This window comes from Mastomys coucha, unplaced genomic scaffold, assembly GCF_008632895.1.
Source record: "Mastomys coucha isolate ucsf_1 unplaced genomic scaffold, UCSF_Mcou_1 pScaffold13, whole genome shotgun sequence".
Classification (NCBI taxonomy): domain Eukaryota; kingdom Metazoa; phylum Chordata; class Mammalia; order Rodentia; family Muridae; genus Mastomys; species Mastomys coucha.
Genome location: NW_022196895.1, coordinates 46,930,440 through 46,942,419, shown reverse-complemented (window position 1 = coordinate 46,942,419; position 11,980 = coordinate 46,930,440). Strand labels below are relative to the sequence as shown.

General features: G+C 36.7%; 1 long non-coding RNA gene across 2 annotated transcripts in view; it reads left to right on the top strand.

The window, feature by feature from the left end:
- Positions 1–26: 26 nt before the first annotated feature.
- Positions 27–11,980, top strand: part of LOC116087648 — a 77,610-nt gene continuing 65,656 nt past the window's right edge. For both annotated transcript variants that reach the window (XR_004117538.1, XR_004117539.1), the window contains exons 1-2: positions 27–110; positions 278–366. This is a non-coding gene — a long non-coding RNA (uncharacterized LOC116087648). The remainder of the gene's footprint in view (positions 111–277; positions 367–11,980) is intronic.

Here is an 11,980-nt window from a genome sequence, read left to right as displayed (position 1 = left end):
GGGCTAAACTGCCCTCAGATCCAGGACTACGGTTGGCTCCTGTGGAGAGAATGCCTGACTACCTCAGATCAAAGACTTTCGCCCTTGCCTTTGAAGTACCTTTTCCTCAGGTCTCGGTCTCGTGTTGATGTTAAATGGCTTGGTATTGGGTTGCCTTTGGTTTCGATATTGCCTCTGGTTATTTAAACTGAGTTTTCCAGTAAATACACACACATCTCTCGATGCAGCTACCTGGTGTCCGTGTGTTTCTTTCTCTCTTACCCGCTTGTGTTTACAGGTACCCAAATAATCTCCAGTCCGAGAGCACCCAACAAGTGAGGGTCCACCAGCAGGCTGGACGACACTACATACAAGGACTATGTAAAAGTAAGTTTTATTCTCCAGATGTAAGTGTCTTGGACGCTTACTGGTGAATAAGCTCACCATTTCTCTTTTCTTTCTTCTGTCCTTTTTTTTTTTTTTCTGAACTCTAGCTGTCTGGTTCAACTCAGCTTTTCTGGCTTGTGCTCTTTACTAAATTTACAGTTTACTGATTTAAACTGGCTTCTCCGTACTTCTCACTGAATTGCTCTGTTTGACCTGAAAACTAACTCTGGCAGTTTGTTCTAATTTTCTGGCTACTTCTTTCTTTACTTGCAACCTGTCTCTGTAAAACTCTCCCAGTAAAACTGCTCTCTCTCTCTCTCTCTCTCTCTCTCTCTCTCTCTCTCTCTCTCTCTCTCTCCTCTCTTTCCTCTCTCTCTTTCTTCTGCTCTCTTGAGAGTTGGGCATATCCTATCTCCAACTCATTCTGTCAAATCTTTTACTAATTCTGTGCTTTGTCTGTCTATGATTTAGACGTCACTTTCAAACATTGATGCTTTCGTTTTTCTACCTACATTATTTGGTATTAAAGGAATGTGCTAAGGACATGCCTATATTTCAGCCATAATACACAGACCTAGAAGGTCTTTGGATGGGATCCCTTGTGAGATCAGCCATGTTGCTGCATTAAAATTCTTCTACAGTTGTCTTTAATATTAATTATAATCTTAAATAATATACAGGTAAAACAAAGAACTGAAAAAATAGGTCTGTCTGATTTAGGGTTTTACTGCTGCACTCCTATAAGGACAACATTTAATTGAGATTGACTTACAGGGTCAGAGGTTCAATCAATAATCATCAAGGCAGGAAATGTGGCAGAATCCAGACAGGCATGGTTCAGGCAGAGCTGAGAGTTCTGCATTTTCATCTGAAGTCTACTAGTAGAAGATTCACTTCCAGGCACCCCCTAGGCCAAGTATATTCAAACCATGACAAAATCTGGAAGTTTTAACATTGAGAAAAGGAAGGAATATGTCAGATATTTTATGTTTAGTTTTGATGGCTAAAGATAATATACATTAATTTTCCTAGATTTTTTTCGTGACATTTACCTCTGCATTTATAATTAATCAGCTTCTACTGTTATTTGTGAATTGTATCAGTTTTAAAAATTATCTATTCACTTCTGAGCAGGGTGGGTAACTACTTTATATTTTAAATACTACTTGATAGTTTTTAAAGCTATATGTCTTGTTTAAGTTTTTCTCCTTTCTGTAAGTTATATGACAGGACATGGATTGCATGATCATGATTATGAATGTGGTATCTATTGTTAAAGTAAGTAATCTACTAAAAGTAACTTTTTTCTTGCTGCAAGAGATCAAACTCACAGCATTACAGTTGACATGCACATGTTTTGTGCTGGCTGTCAACATGTCAAGATTTGGAATCATCAAGAGGCAAGCCTCCAGATAAACATATGGAGGATTTTCTGGATTAGGTTAGTCAGTAGCTATTACTAGAAGGGATTACATTGATTAAGTGGAGATGTGGAAAGATCCTTAAGGAGGGCAACTACACTTATTGAAAGTGCATTCTAGACTGCATACAAAGTTAGTTCAGCACAAAAGGTCATTGCTCTCTGCTTCCTTTTATACAGATGCGACATGAGCAGTCTCCTTAAGCTACTGTAACTATGAAGTCTTTATCATGACAGCTGTACTCTTAAAATATAAGATAAAAAAAACCCACTAATTCCATAAGTTGTTTTTATCAGTGTATTTTATCATAGAATTGGGAAAAGTAAATAAGACAGAACGGAAATGCTATGTTACTAAGCTACATCTACAGACTGTATAGATATAAAAGACTAAAAATATCTGCATCCTTCATCCTACACAAAACTCAACTACAAATGGATCAAGGACCTCAGCATGGGAATAAATATCCTGAATATAATTTAAATCATTGTCACTGGAAAGGACTTTCTGAATAGGAAACAGCACAGATATTAAGTCCAAAAATTAGAAAATAAATGAGACCTCAGTCAAGGGCACTACTGTTTGAGCAAAGTAGCAGCCTACAGAATGTGAATTCTTAAAATTACTTATGCATCTGACAGAGAATTAAAATGAAAAGGACATTGAGTAAACAACACAATTATAAATGGGTATAAAGCTATGGAAATTCGAATGAGCCCTCATAGGCTAACATATTTGAACATTTGTGTTGTGGGAAATATCTGAAGCTAGCCCATCTACCAAGTGATCTCACTTGCTTGGTCCCTCAACTAGCCAACTAGCTAGTCCTGCTAGGCCACATGGTTCCCACCAGGCCATCACTCGGAAGGGGCCGCCAAGTTCCTCTCGCTTTCACGCAACACCCCACGCACCCCTGGTTAGCCATCTCAACACCTAATACCTGGAAGAATCAAGATTCTTAATGCTCAATTGCCAATCAGATTTATGTATCAATAATAACAATTTACAAGATGTCAATATGATAATTTTAGAGCCAAATGGTAGTGATAAAGCTTTAACACATTATTCTAACCTTATGATAATACCATTCTCCCTCCATTCTCATTCTCCCTCTCTTCCTCAGACCTCTCTGTGTCCCCTTAACTCCTGGCTCTGCCTCTCTTCTCCTATCTAATCACAAGCCTCCTGTTGCCCTAATGTGATGTGATTGGACAGGGGAAATCCTGCGACACTTTTGTTTCAGGATTGTCAGGTGAAGCCTTGTTAGAGAAGGTGTGTCCCCTTTCTCTTCCTGAAAGTTTGAAATCAGATACCTGTTCCAGTGCTCTATCAGGCTGCCTGTCTACTGCCATGCATCCTGTGAAGATGATCATGAACCAATTCTCTGAAAATATAAGCAAGCTCTGAATTAGATGACTGGTTTTTGTTTTTTTATAAGCTGCCTTGGTCATACCTCTTCACACAATAGAACAGAAATAAAGACAGGAACCAAACAGAGTTGTCAAAATACAAATGAATGAAAAGATTTTAAAATGTTCAACCTCCGTAGCCCTCAGGAAAACACAAATTAAAATTACCTTAATATTCTATATTATCCTAGCCAGAATGACCAAGATCAAAAAACAATGACAGCTAATGCTGTTGAGAGTATGTGGAACTGGGTTCAATTCTGCTGGGGATATAATCTAACACAACCCCTATGGATATCAATGTGGAGGTTCTTAAAATCTGAAAAGCAATCTACTATAAAATCCAGCTATACCACTCTCAGGAGTATGCCCAAAGGTGTCTACCTCTCAATAATTAGATATTTGTTCAGACATGTTCACTACAGATCTAGTCGCAATAAAATGGTTGAATAAATATTTAAATTTATTATTTACCAATTTCATACATATATGCAATGTATTTTTGTCATATTCTTCCTCCATTACCATCTTTTATTGCCTTTCTTCATTTCAATGAGTATTAGATATTTTCTTTATTTACATTTCAAATGTTATGCTCTTTCCTGTTTTCCCTCCAAAACCCCCTATCCCATCTCCCCTTCCTCCTCCCCCTGTTTAACAACCAGCCCACACGTACTTTCCTGTCCTGACATTCTCCTACAATGGGACATTGAGGTGTCTCAGGACCAAGGGCCTCTCCTCCTATTAATGATCAACAAGGCCATCCTCTGCTACATATGCAGCTGGAGCCATGGGTCCTACCATGTGTATTCTTTGGTTGGTGGTTTAGTCCCTGGAAGCTCTGGGGGTACTGGTTGGTTCATATTGTTGTTCCTCCTATGCGGCTACAAGCTCCTTCAGCTCCTTGGGTCCTTTCTCTAGCTCCTCCATTGGGGACCTTGCGCTCAGTCCAATAATTGGCTGAGAGCATCCACCTCTGTATTTGTCAGGCACTGGTAGAGACTCTCAGGAGACAGTTATATCAGGCTCCTGTCAGCAAGCACTTGTTGACATCCACAATAGTGTCTGGGTTTGGTGACTGTATATGGGATGGATCCTGAGGTGGGACAGTCCTGGATGGTCTTTCTTTCATTCTCTGCTCTACACTCTGTCTCTGTATCTCCTTCCATGTGTATTTTGTTCCCCCTTCTAAGAAGGACCAAAATATCCATACTTTGGTCTTCATTTTTCTTGAGCTTCATTTGGTCTATGCATTGTATCTTGGGTATTCTGAACTTCTAGGATAATATCCACTTATTAGTGAATGTATACCATGTGTGTTCTTTTGTGATTAGGTTACTTCACTCAGGAAAATGCAATCCTCATCAAAATTCCAACTCAATTCTTCATATAGTTAGAAAGAGCAATTCTCAATTTAATTTAGAATAACAAAAAAAGCCCAGGATATTGAAAACTATTCTCAACAATAAAAGAACTTCTGGGGGAATCACTATCCTGGATCTCAAGCTGTACTGCAGAGCAATAGGGATAAAAATTGCATGGTATTGGTACAGTGACAGGTGGGTTGATCAATGGAATAGAATTCAAAACCCAGAAATTAACCCACACACCTATGGTCACTTGATCTTTGACAAAGATCCATCCAGTGGAAAAAAGAGAGCATTTTCAGCAAATGGTGCTGGTTCAACTTGTGGTTAGCATGCAGAAGAAAGCAAATTGATCCATTCCTATCTCCTTGTACAAAGCTCAAAACCAAGTGGATGTAGGACCTCTACATAAAGCCAGATACATTGAAACTAATAGAAAAGAAAATGTGAAAGAGCCTTGAGCAACATGGGCACAGGGGAAAATTTCCTGAACAGAACACCAATAGCTTCTGCTCTAAGATCAAGAATTGACAAATGGGACCTCATAAAACTGCAAAGCTTCTGTAAGGCAAAGGACACTGTCAATAGGACAAAACAGCAACCAACAAATTTGGAAAAGATCTTTACCAGTCCTATATCTGATAGAGGGCTAATATCCAATATATACAAAAAAATCAAGAAGTTAGACTCCAGAGAACCAAATAACCCTATTAAAAATGGAGCACAGAGCTAAGCAAAGAATTCTTAGCTGAGGAATACCGAATGGCTGAGAAGCACCTAAAGAAATGTTCAACATCCTTAGTAATCAGGGAAATGCAAATCCAAACAGCCTTAAGATTCCACCTCACACTAGTCAGAATGGCTAAGATCAAAAACTTAGGTGACAGCAGATGCTGGTGAGGATGTGGTGAAAAAGGAACACTCCTTCATTCTTGTGGGACTGCAAGATGGTACAACCACTCTGGACATCAATCTGGTGGTTCCTCAGAAAATTGGACATAGAACTACCTGAGGACCGAGCTATACCACTCTTGGGCATATACCTAGAAGATACTCCAACATGTGATAAGGCCACAGGCTCCACTATGTTCATAGCAGCCTTATTTATAATAGCCAGAAACTGGAAAGAACCCAGAGGTCCCTCAACAGAAGAATGGATACAGAAAATGTAGTACATTTACACAACGGAGTACTACTCAACTATTAAAAATGTTGAATTCATGAAGTTCTTAGGCAAATGGATGGAAGTAGAAAATATTATCCTGAGTGAGGTAACCGAGTCACAAAAGAACACACATGGTACGCACTCATTGATAAGTGGATATTAGCCCAGAAGTGGCAAATAGATGGAACTAGAAAATATCAATAAGTCTTTTAATACACACATACATACACACACCCACAATGATCCACTAAACTTTAATGATGGTCTCTTGTATGACTATGTATGTGAAATTATTTACTAGAACATGCTCAACTCCAGTGTTTATATTATTGAAAAAATAAAAAGATTACCTAGTCTCTAGAAAACATCAGTTCCCTATAGTTCCTTGTGGAGAGTGGGGTTCATCAATTCCTCTCTTAACCATGCAGTAATGTTTATTACTTTGATCTTTTGAAGATTTTATGCAGGTAAAAATGGCTGCTGGGAGCTCATGAGTACAATTCCCATGTCAGGTCTAGAAGACAACATTTAACAATTCTTCCCCCTGCCCTGTGGTTTCTACATTCTTTTAGCTTTGTTTTATATGACATTCATGGGCATAAATAGAGGAAATGATTTAGATGTTTAATTCAACAGTCACTTATTCTCCAGACTTGGACAGTAATGACTCTCTACAATAACCACTGGCTACTACAAAAGTATGTATGCTTGACCAATGTCGAATGTTGTAGAAATGTATGGAAATAGAAAATATATAGACAAAATATATACATGTATGTTTCACAACACAACAGTATCTATTTAACAAGAAAATGATGGTAAGTTCCTCTAGAGCTTATAAACCTCCTTAGCTATAAGTACTTGACCAAGCTTAGAGTAACAGGCATGAATTACCTCCTGTAGAATGGACCAAAAATTCAACTAGGAAGGATTTGTATGCTGTAAAGACAGACATACTATGGCACTAGTGGATTCATTTTGCCTGACAGGTTCATATTTAATAAGAGGAAATGTCCACTGCTTCAAGTCTTTTCTCCCCTAGCTTCCTACATAACAACTATGGATGCTATTTCAGCAGAGAATAGAAATTAGTTCTAACTTTGCACTAGGAAAGTATGTATGGATTTCAGCAATCAGGTATTTTCATCTAGTTCTGGTGAGCACCCAAGAGCAATGCTACAGGTCTTTATGATTTAAAGGACTCTTGGGATCCTACTGATCAAAGACTCATAAAATAGTATCCCAAGCTTGGTACTTGGACTTTGTCTAATAATCTCTAGATTTTGGCAGCAGCATTACCCACCTGTACAGGTTGCTCTGAATCCCTTTTATATTTGCAATTATAACATAGGGGATTTCTAAAAGATATTGAATTATCTTTCACCTGGGTTTTAAATCATTTCTTCAGATGAATTAACTTATTTGGACATAGTACATCTTCTGAAAAGTCTTTGGGATAATGAATGAATATCACAACCTTTCTTTCCCTTAGAGTTTATATCTAAATAGATTCTTATTTTGCCGTAATAGTTCCTAAATACAACCGCATACCATATTTATTGAAAATATTTTACATTGGATCTTTTCTTTTTTACTGTTACTTGAACTTGTTAGGTTGTTGGGGAGCTAAATGTTGCTGGATGTGCAGTCTTAGGACCACTGAGTTTTGATGTGCAAGTGGATGTGTTTTAAATGATTATCAGTTCACCTAAGGGGTTGGTACAACTTCTGAGCTTAGGCAAAAAAAATAATCTATTGGTTGCTGATTTTCAGAAATATGTAAATGGATTGTTAGATTCTATAGATAGCTCTTGGGCAACAAGGACAGGGATCATAATGGGAATGAACATTAATCTGTGTGAATAGGGGACAGGATGGCGTACTATCCTCATGTGGAGGATACGTGGTAGATGCATAGTAGGGTTGTCTATCTGGGATAATAGTCAAAGAACCATATGAAGTCTCCAGGCTTATTTTGGGAGTAAGGCTGGTGATGCCTGGGAAACTGGGTCTTTAAGTTCCTTCCTGCAGCCCAGGTTATAGTACACATTGCTGTCCTGGAGCAGAACAGTGACTGGGAGAGCTGATAAGCATGAGAGTGGTTAGGTTGGTTCTGGGGTATCCCTGTCTGGAATTCTTGGCCTAAACTGATGTGGTCCTAAAGCAAAATGTGTGTCATGGCATCTCTTAAAGGCTCATTAGTACTCCTATTTTCTAAAGAATTCTTAAATTAGAGAACTCTGAAAAAAAAAACATGTCAGGACCATGAATACAACAGGTAGTGTGAGAAGCTTAGAAGCAGAGAAAGCATTGAATTATTCTTTAATATGACACAATGACAGATATGGTAAGTGTGGTTCAAATGCAGTTCCATACGTTTGTTTAGTATAATATTGTTTCAATAGATGATACTTGAAAGAGTATTCTGGGGAGATTCTACCAAAGATATTTAGGACTTCGAAAATAATAAACAAACAAACAAACTATATCCACTGTGTCTGCACAGTAAGCACATCAGGGTATGTAATAAAGTAGATTATCTAATAAAATTACTATATCCCAAGTATCATCTAACTTCATGCTTGAAGCAAATATTCTCCTATAAGGTACTCCCTTAGCTTCTTGATCAAAAACATACATTTTATTTCTCTAATGGTTAGTGGTTATTCTGACACCAACTTTATAGTTAAATAGTTTGGAGAAGTGATAAATTTTTTTTAAGAGTACCTACATGTTAGAGAATATTAAACATCTGATATTCCATTGAAGAGCAAGAAACTGAACAGATTTAACATGATTTTTAAGACCTTACTTGTCTATAGAACCCAGTTGTAATAGAATTTTTATTAGTAACCTCTGGAAATATTTCAAGAGATGCTTTGGAGTTCACAGTTTAGTGCAAACAAGTTAGACAAAGTCTGGCTGAAACAAGCCACACTGTGTCCAATATTATGCACAAATAGACATGGTGGCACCAGAGATTAATCTTTCAGAACATCTGGTCTTTTCATGTAGAATATAAATCCCAACCATCCAAATATAATTCTTGCTTTTACCACATAAAATATTTTCTGTACCTCCCTGTAGAGTAACATTACTGGTGCTATTTTAATTGCCACTTGATACCATCTCTGAAGCAGCTGGCCATGTTTTGACTGTCACAGAAATGACAGAACTTGTGTATATGCAATACAATTTGCAATTCTCTTTCCTATTTATCTTTAAAAAGAGTGTCATATGCCTCAGTAAGTGACATTTGACATTCTCTCAACATAACACTTATTAGATAAAAAGAAAATCATTTTTATATTAGCTGTAAATGGCAAGGCAAACAAAAAGCAAAAATCAGAAGCTTGTATTTTTGAATAATATTCTGTGAAATACTAAATGCTTTTTATGAATTATAATTTTAGATTAAGCCTAGGAAGCCCCAATGTGAATATCTGATGCTCTGAAATATTTAACTGTAAGATACATTATAAATATACAAATGAAACAGAGCAGAGCTGGATTGAGGGACAAGCTTGAGAGCAAGACAGAGTAAGTACTTGTCAATAAGAAAATTTGGAGATGACAGCAATGAACAGATCTTAGTGACATAGATCTTGAATTATACTTTCTCATAATATTTTATGTCATTTTGTTGATTCATTAATCATTCTTTTTCTTCTTGATACCAACAGACTGAATAAAAAGAAGGTGGATTGCGATTTAGGGGATGAGTTATAACTTTAAAATAATCCCATCCATTAGTTAACCTGCTCAAGTGAGCATATGATATCATTAGTTAGCAAAAATATTTACTCAGATGTGCTGATGAAGAACCCTATGTGGTTTCATAGTGCATATGCTACAGAGACTTTAAGTAGCTCTTTGTTTTTGAACATTGGATGTAAGGAGATTGTTGGAAAGCAAGCTCACAAATTATTTCACTGACTGTATGATATCAATTCAAGATACTCTTACAATAAATTAAGGTTAAGGTTATTGTTTACTACATAAAATCATGTGAGGCAAGCCATTTTGAATAAATTAGGATAGAGTAGTGTTAGGTTTATGAGTGACTTAAAAGAACAGAAGTTCGGGACCAGCAAGATGGCTTAGTGGGTAGTGACACTTGCTATCAAGCCTGATAGCATGATTTTGATCCCTAGGAATGACATGGTGGAGGAAGAGAATCATCCAATACCTACAAGCTATCATCTGGCCTTTATATATGCCCTTGAAGTGCCCATAAATTAATGGAAATATCATTCTTAAAAAGTCTGAAGCAAAATTGAGCAGAATGTGGAAATATCCCCGCTACACTTCCTGCCTCTGTATATGCATAGCCTCCTCGGTTGTCAACGAATCCCATTCACTTGGTAGCTGTGTTATAATAGATGAACCTAGAGGAAGATATCATCATCACCCCAAAATTAATAGTTCACACTAGCTTCACTCTTGAGGATGGACATTCTGTGCAAGAGGACATACAAATTAGAGCATGTGTTCTCCAGAGAGTGTCATTTATAGTATCGGCACAGCCTGAGAATCCCTCATGCTTTGTCTTTCCTTTCCTAATCATTGGTGGCGAGCACTGCTCTTTTCAACAACGTTTACTTATTTCAATTGATTGACCTTATACTCACGTCCATGATTTTCTTATCCAGAGTCATTGCTTCAGAAGAAACTGCTGAATTTCTTCTGTAAATGTCAGCAACACTCTGCAACATTCTGTAGGGCTGATGGATGTCCTGTCACTCTACGACCTGGCCAGGATTCGGTATTGTCAGCATTCTGGACTCTGGCCACCCTAATGGGTGTGTAACTATTTTAATTTGTATTTCCTTGTTGACACATGATGTGCAGGATCTTTTCATTTGCTGACTTACCATCTGTCTGTCTTCTGTTGTGAGAGTCTGTTCAGGCCTGCTGGGGCTCATTTTTCAGTAAACTCATAGTATATTCAGAGTTGTTGGAATGAAGAATGACTCAAAATCTGTATATGAATCATCTTTTATCTAGTGAAGTACTATTTATTAATACTTTCTAAATATTTCTATATCAATCTCTATCACCTTTTTCTCATTTTTTAAAGCCACCTTAAAACCGACAGACAATGTTTTCCTCTAAAGCACATGCCAACTAGCATTAATCCCTCAGAGTCTCCTAGGCCATGACAGTTCATTGAAGTGGTCTAAAATTAGAAGAGTATTCTGTTCCAGCTATAATGGTTTGATTGAGCTCTAACGTTACAAAAGAACTTTTACATTTGCTAGGCTTATTTGGGTAGATAGGAAGTAAGTTTGGATTTTCTGCTATGAATACATAAAAAAAATGTTTTGTTAAACCTCTAAAGTATTAACTAACCTTGTAAAAATCATTGTTTTAACCAAGAGACATGAAGGATTTCCTATTACCTTAAAAAGAAGTACTGAGTTTCCACAAGACAGAGGAAATAATATAGGCTTTATATTATGCAATCTTTCTTAGCAAATGTCTTAATTTTCTGGAAAAAATATTTCCGTATTAAGGCAACATTGCTGTTTTTGAAGGTAGCAATCTTTCAACACACTATAAATAATACCAAGTGTATCTTAAATATTTGATCTCAGAAAATGGACAAAGTAACAGTAAAAAAGAAAAGATCCAATGTAAAATATTTTCAATAAATATGGTATGCGGTTGTATTTAGGAACTATTACGGCAAAATAAGAATCCATTTAGATATAAACTCTAAGGGAAAGAAAGGTTGTGATATTCATTCATTATCCCAAAGACTTTTCAGAAGATGTACTATGTCCAAATAAGTTAATTCATCTGAAGAAATGATTTAAAACCCAGGTGAAAGATAATTCAATATCTTTTAGAAATCCCCTATGTTATAAAATGATTTTAAAGGTGATTATTATAATTATATTCTATAAGTACATATACTTTTAAAAGGCATTTTCCCCAGTGAAATGATTTTCTGTGACCTTATGTTTTATTGACATATTATTTATTTATTATTAGTTCAGTGGGCCTTGTCTAAATCATTCTTAAATCTGCTTCACATGCACTTCATACCTTAGCATGCTCAACTCCTTCTTGGAGCCACCACTCTAGTGTCCCCTTGAGGTGTTCCGCAAGCCTTGACACAGTTTTTCTGGGCTTTGTAAACACTTGCTGTTTTTTGATTTGCTCGATAAAGCTTAACTTTCTTAACTCTACATTTGACCACAATCTACAAAACAGTTGATTTCTTCTTCAGCTATTTTTTTTTTTTTT